Here is a 6,777-nt window from a genome sequence, read left to right on the forward strand (position 1 = left end):
ATGCAAGTGAACCGTGACAGGCTGCCATTTGAAAATCAACACAAGTTTGTAATATGCGAACTGGCAAGAGAGGTTTTGGGCTGCTTGGTACGCGATGTGAAGTTAAATCGAATAATAGCGCGAGAGACCGGACAGACAGAAGGAAGCGGGCGAAGTGCTGTGGTATATATATATATATATATATATATATATATATATATATATATATATATGGCATAGTAGAGGTAAGGTTTCACATTAAACACGAACGAGGAAAGTGATTGCTCGCTTATCCAGCAAACAGCTGCTGTAGAGCAGCTGGCGCTTGCAATAAGCGGTGAAACTTTGGCGCACGTGGAGCGGCAACACAGCGGTTGCGTTTTGTAATAACATCAAATATGAAGGCGGGAGGAAACACGTGCAATTAGTGGCACGGCGCTCTTTTTGTTATACAACCATGACACAGTGCATGCGGTGCAGACTTATACAGGAGACAACGAGTTGTTATGGGAGCTGGAAGGAAGCTCGTCGTGGTTTGATCGAGGGCGCGTTCGCTGAATGGATGTCTGAATCGGTGGCGACAACGCTTCGACGACCGCCAGCGCGGCCTCGAGAAGAGTCGAAGCCTACGTGGTAGGAACAGCCAAAAAAAAACAGCGCTAAGAACAGGACGTTAGGAGAGTGAGATACAAATGTGGCATTGTTCGTCACCCACTTCGCGTACTGTCCTTAACACTGCTCTTCCCGCTGTTGCGAACCAACCAGACCGCATAAGAATCATCGTTGTTAATAGCCAGCTCCGCACCGACGATCACACAGCGCTCGCCCATGTTTGACAGTATAATGATGCACAGATGCACAACGTGGAGTCGGAACTACCAGGGCTACTGGGGCGTTCGAAGCTGCAGAAGCGATAGCCCGACGTGTAGACCCACAGGCGGCGGTACTTGGACGATCGCGCTGCTGATCGGGCGACAGCAGCTGCAGCAGAAGCTTGCCTCGAGTATGGACGGGCTAAGACGCCAGTATTTCCAGCCCGATCGTGCATGGTACAAAGTGGTTGGTAGGACGTGTTGCACAGTATTCCGCGGCCCAATGCAAACGGGGCCAAGAACATGCACACGAATGAGAGCGCGGTCTCCTTTGTAGATGCTGGCAGACTGTTTCCGCATGCGCGGAGGCCAGTTCTGCAGAACAAGGAACACGCGTTTGATTAAAGAAAGAGATAATCACGGGATTCAGTAATAATATTCTGAACAACGTTGTGGCAACTATGCTGACACAGGCTGCAGCGGGCCCTGCCTTTGCTAGCAGAAGAAACAGGGAAAAATGCAAAAGTGCTTAAGACATTTTCTTAAGACGAACTGTAGTTGGTCGCGCATACTGCAGGATATTCATATTTGAATATATGTTAAGAGTATTCAGAGGTACAAGACTTGGCATTCGTCTTCTATTTACCCCTGTTCTTGTCTGTTTATCGCCGCTGAATATTCTGCCAGAACGTCTGCTCTAGAATGTTACAAGTTGTGATTTCGCCCGACCTGTCTGGAGGCCTAGTTAATATTTAGGATGCAGTTTGAAACGGTGCACACATGCCCGAAAATTACCGAGAGAAGATATTCATTCAGGTGAGCTAGGTTTTTGCGTAACGCTTCAAGTATGACATGCATATTGTCACGATATCGTGACGATGAAAAATAAGACAATGCCAAATGCGTGAATTAGCTCTTTATTGGGCACACTTGTAGGCAGAAAAACAAGTGATACTCCATCAAACAGCGCAAGAACGGGACACCGGAAATGAGCACGCAACACAGGCACTGACTTCCAACAGATATGTTTATTGTGTGAGCGCGAAATATACATAGGCAGAGAAGCATGAATGATACATAAATGGCGTGACAAACATGAGAAGTTGAGCTTGCAGGTGGGCGGAGATGTCCTAAATTTGCAGATACGATATTTCCTTGTCTAATAACTGGATATATGGTGAACTGATGCGTGAAGGACCACATTGGATAATGGCAAATGTCTCGATAATTACGCGTATGCGCTGTTCAGCATAGAGTACTGCACGAGCCCGGGCTGGGGGGGGGGGGGCTGAAGCGTTTTTCGGTGGTGCAGGGCCGGGCTCGGGCTTGAAGCCACAGGGCCGGGCCGGACTTGGTCCAACTCATTAGAGAGCCCAAGTAGTGCCTTCGAGTACACGCGAACATTATGCATTGCGTGGTCGAAGGCATCCTGTGCCAAGCTGAAGTGACACATGCAAAGAGCTTGCTCTTAGTATACCTCAGCAAAAGAAAAAAGAAAACTAATGAAGGTCAATTTTTTTTTCTTTTCCAGAAGAACTAACATTGTTTCCGCGTAAGTAAAAATAAATTATACAGGAGACCGCTCTCCAAACCATTTCTATGTTACCGCTCTTGCGGGTGCACTATTACTACTCTCGATACTACTATATTAAGGCGACAGCCTTAAGCAGCTCACTGCAATAGCTTATACGAGAAGAAAGCGGCGTCTGGTCCAGTGATAAAAAAAAGTAGGCGAGCGGTACAAAATATATCCTCAGCAGTGGCTCATACCTGAAAAAAAGAAACAATCTGGAATGGCTCGTACCCCCCGTAAGTAAGCAAATATACAAGGGCTGAATGTGAAAGAAGAAACGAAAGAAAGAAAGGCAGGAAACGACGGCAAGAAAGAGAGAGCGAAAGAAAGAACGAAAGAACCTTTAGGTAATGCATTAGGTGCTCGCATGTGCTATTGAGGAGATCGACCTACAGCGCAATACGTTTACTTCACACTGCAGCTCGTTATGCCTTGCAAGAAGTCTGACCCTCCGATCGGATAACTTATTGATTACCACGTAGAGTCGGTAATGGGTTTGAGCCACATGTGACGTGGTTCGCTCGCCTCCTGCATTTTGCCAACTTTTCGGATGTTTTTCGAAAGTGCGCCCCTGAACTTTCTACATTTTCGGATCCGTTAAGTCAAGAAGAACACGCCGATACCGGACTTTTATCGGTGGTTGGACTTTTTTTGTTGCCGTTTTGCTATCGACCACGCCGTGATTGTGCGCTGAGCCTAGCCGCGTTAGGGTTAGCGCGGCGAGGCATCGCTCGCCCGCCTCTTCTCATCAGAGGCTTTTCCACGAACTTTGTGATGGAGTGTGAGGTGGAAGGGGAGTTTTTAGCTCCCAAGGACTTCACTAAAGACTCCGGGTGGCAGCTCGTTGCCGCCAGACGTTCTTCAATGAGAATGAGAAACGCAGCCAATGCCAATACGATCGACGTTCAGCATAACACCGGTTCCAACGCTCGGGGCCGCGCCGACCGTACGGGCATTAAAATCAAGATCATTCGAGGGGCCAGGAAGCCTCCGCTGCCCAAGGAGGAGGCAAAGATCGTTGTGCGGCCCAGGGGAGGCCTGTGTATCAACAAGATCGGACCTACAGCAGTCGCCGACGCCATATGGCAGGCTACCGGGCTCGATTCGGCGTCGGAGGACACCGACATGATGTGTCCCAACTTTCAACAATGTATAATGGTGATCAGCACACCCAACAGGGACAACGCTGAACTCTACGTCGGCATCGAGGGCATCTCCATCGCCGGTCAACGCTTTGAGGTGAGCGCTTACGAGGCCAGACCCCCCCCCCCCCCCCCCCCCACTCCACGTGCAAGCATCCGAGGCGCCTCCCTTACCGACGGGACCGCGGTGATCGACAAAGAACTCGTCAACGCGAGAAACCCCACGGCGCTGGGCGCCACAAGAATCAACAACACCGGTACCGTGGTGATCTTGTTCGAGGGGTACAAGGTGCCAAATTGTGTCTCGTACGGCGGCACCATCGTCAGGTGCACTTTATTTCGCAAGCAAATGGACGTGTGTTAAAGCTGTGGCAGACTCGGAACCACTCCGACGTATGCCTTTGCCCAACGACGCCATCGGCAAAGGATGCGGAGAAACGAGCCCTGACGCTCACCATAGGTGCGATCCCAAATGCAAGCTGTGAGGAGGCGATCACCTAGCTTACGGCCGCCAAGGAGTGCAAGCGAAGATTTCAGACGCCGTATCTCGACGGGTGCACACGGGGGAACGCTACCGCGCCCTCAACGCCGAACATTTCCCGCCCATGGAGGGCGCGAATCAAGACCGGCAAGCATAGCCTCAATGCCGATCCGGTCGCAGCCGCTCCCTTTCCAGGGGGGGATCCAGTTCACGTGGCCGCTCCAGGAGTCGCACCAGAAGCCGCTCCGTCTCCAGGGCCAGGTACAGGTCAAGGCCCCGGGTCTGATCTAGGTCCAGGTCCAGATCCGGTTCCAGGGGCCGCCAGGGTTCCAAAACCCAGCCAGCATGCGGACCTCAGCCCGCTTCCACACGTTGCGGGAAGCAGCCGACCTTCGTTTGGGCCAATCTAGCACGTCCCAATCCCGGCGCCAAAACCGAGGCTGCTCCGGCACCTCGCAATGAGCTGCACCGAGAGCAAGCTAGGGACGCGGAAGTCATTCGCTTACAAAAAGAGAACGACGACCTCAAGAACACTATCAAGAGGCCAGTTAACGAAATGACAGAGATCATAAAACCCCTTTCGAATGTGTCTTGTAGCGGTGCGTCAGTCATGGCCACCGAGACTCCAATCCCAGCTCCGGTAGACGATACTGAGACGTCCTGAAACGCAGGGCAGTTGTGAAACAAAATGTGAATCGCGAGCGTTGTGCGCAGAAGTCAGCGAGATTAAACAAACTCTCATTGGGCTGGTAGACGGCTTCAAACAGGTCACCGCTAGCGTCAGTTTCCCCCCCACCGATAGCGTTCGCCAAATTCAGGTTGCGCTCGAGGGACCCCAAGGGAGGCTGGAGCTCTCACAAATCGCATCGACGCTACTGAGGCGCGAATTTCTTCATCCGTCACCGTCGTAGAACCGCTAACCGTTCCCACCATACTAAAGGAAGCTAGATTTCAGTATCCCACCAGCGCGGCGACAGGAGGTCTCAGTCTTTGCGCACCCCTAACTCCCCGTTAGGCGGTAGTCCGTTCGCTCAGCCATAATGGATAGATCCAAAGAGAGTTTTCGTATTTGGCAATGGGACTGCAGGGGGTATTCTAACAAGAAAGCCCTAGATCGGCAGCAGTTATTTAGGTCTTTCGCTGTCAAACCTCAAGTCATTACTCTCCAGGAAACATTAGTCCCCGCCGCCTCGCTCCAGAGCTACAGGGCTGTGTCGGGCCGGTGCGGAGGGCGAGTGATTTGTACCTTGATCAATAAAAGGCTTACTCATCTCACCCACGACCTCAAGCCCACGAGCGGTAGAACCAAATATGTCATGGTTGAGATCCTTCTCGACGCACCGCAGCGGTATCAGCACAAAAATAGCGTATTCGTCCTCAATATCTATAGCAACCCCAGGGACTCGCGCCAGCAGTTCAAGACCATCCTAAAGAAAGCGACCAACTTGGCCGGCCTTCGACCCTTGGTCCTGACCCTTGGTCGTCGTCGGCGACTTCAACGCACCGAACGGCATCTGGGGTTACATCTACGACACTACCAAGGGGCACAACCTGTGGCAGGATGCCAACGAGAGGGACCTCCAGTCACTGACAAGGATTTTCCTAAGCGCATCGGCCACTCAGTCACCCAGGACTCTACACCCGACCACGCCTTCGTCAGGAACGTCGAGGACGTGGGCTGGGAGAAGACCGCCATGCAGTTCGGCAGCGACTACTACATTCTCGAGACCAAATTCAAGGTGTCTCGGAGTAGGGTCAAGGAATTCACGTTCATCGATTAGGACCATTTTTTGAGATTCTCGAAGAACCCGTGAGAGCCAGGGCACCCGCCACCTTCGAAGAATGGTGCGAAGGCATCCGCAATGACGCTTCCGCGGCCACCAAGAAAGTGGAAACCGATCTCGACGTCGAGCGGATGAACAGCAGACTCGCCCACTTTATCGAGGCCAAAAACGCCCTGCTGCGCCGATGGAAGAGTCAAAAGCTCAATCGCAGATTCCGAAAGAAGATCTCGGAGCTCAACAAGCTCATCGATGACCACTGCAAAGCGCTATGCCAGCAGCAGTGGGACGAGCTCTGCGAATCGGTTGACTGACAGATGCGCAGCGGCAAATCCTGGGGTATGCTGAAGCACCTTCTCGACGAAAGCGGCTCCAAGTCAAATCATATGTTAACGAAGGAACCAGGTCTCACACGGTCGATGAACTCATCTCAAAGCTCATACAGAAGTACCTGCCCGTCTGTCGCAACGGCGATCCCACGAACCAACTCCCGGTCTACCGAGGCCCTCCTCGCCCCGAGCTGGACGAAGGCTTCTCCGTTGCCGAGGTTAGACAGGCCATCTTCGCGCTCAACCGCAAGTCTGCGCCGGGTCCGGACAGAGCCAGCTACAGAATGTTGAGAAACCTTGACGACACGCCCATTGTCTTTCTCACCAACAAGATCAATGAGTCCTGGAAGAGCGGCGTTGTTCCTGCAGAATGAAAGATGGCTTTCACGGTGCTCATTTCCAAGCCCGGCAAGGCCCACAACATTGAGAACCACAGGCTGATTTCTCTAACCTCCTGCGTTGGCAAGGTCATGGATTACATCGTTCTCAACAGGCTCAACGGGCACCTCGAAGACGACGAGGTTTACACGTACAACCTGATCGGCTTGCGTGCCGGACTCTCGACACAAAATGCCATGAAACTAATCAAGCATAAGATCCTGGGTGGCTGTTCCAGAGATGTCAAGGCTCTGCTCGGTCTAGATCTTGTTCCGGCGCCTGTTTCTTGAAGCCCGACCGGC

The sequence above is a fragment of the Dermacentor variabilis genome, chromosome 5 (assembly GCF_050947875.1).
Source record: "Dermacentor variabilis isolate Ectoservices chromosome 5, ASM5094787v1, whole genome shotgun sequence".
In the NCBI taxonomy this organism is placed as follows: Eukaryota; Metazoa; Arthropoda; class Arachnida; order Ixodida; family Ixodidae; genus Dermacentor; species Dermacentor variabilis.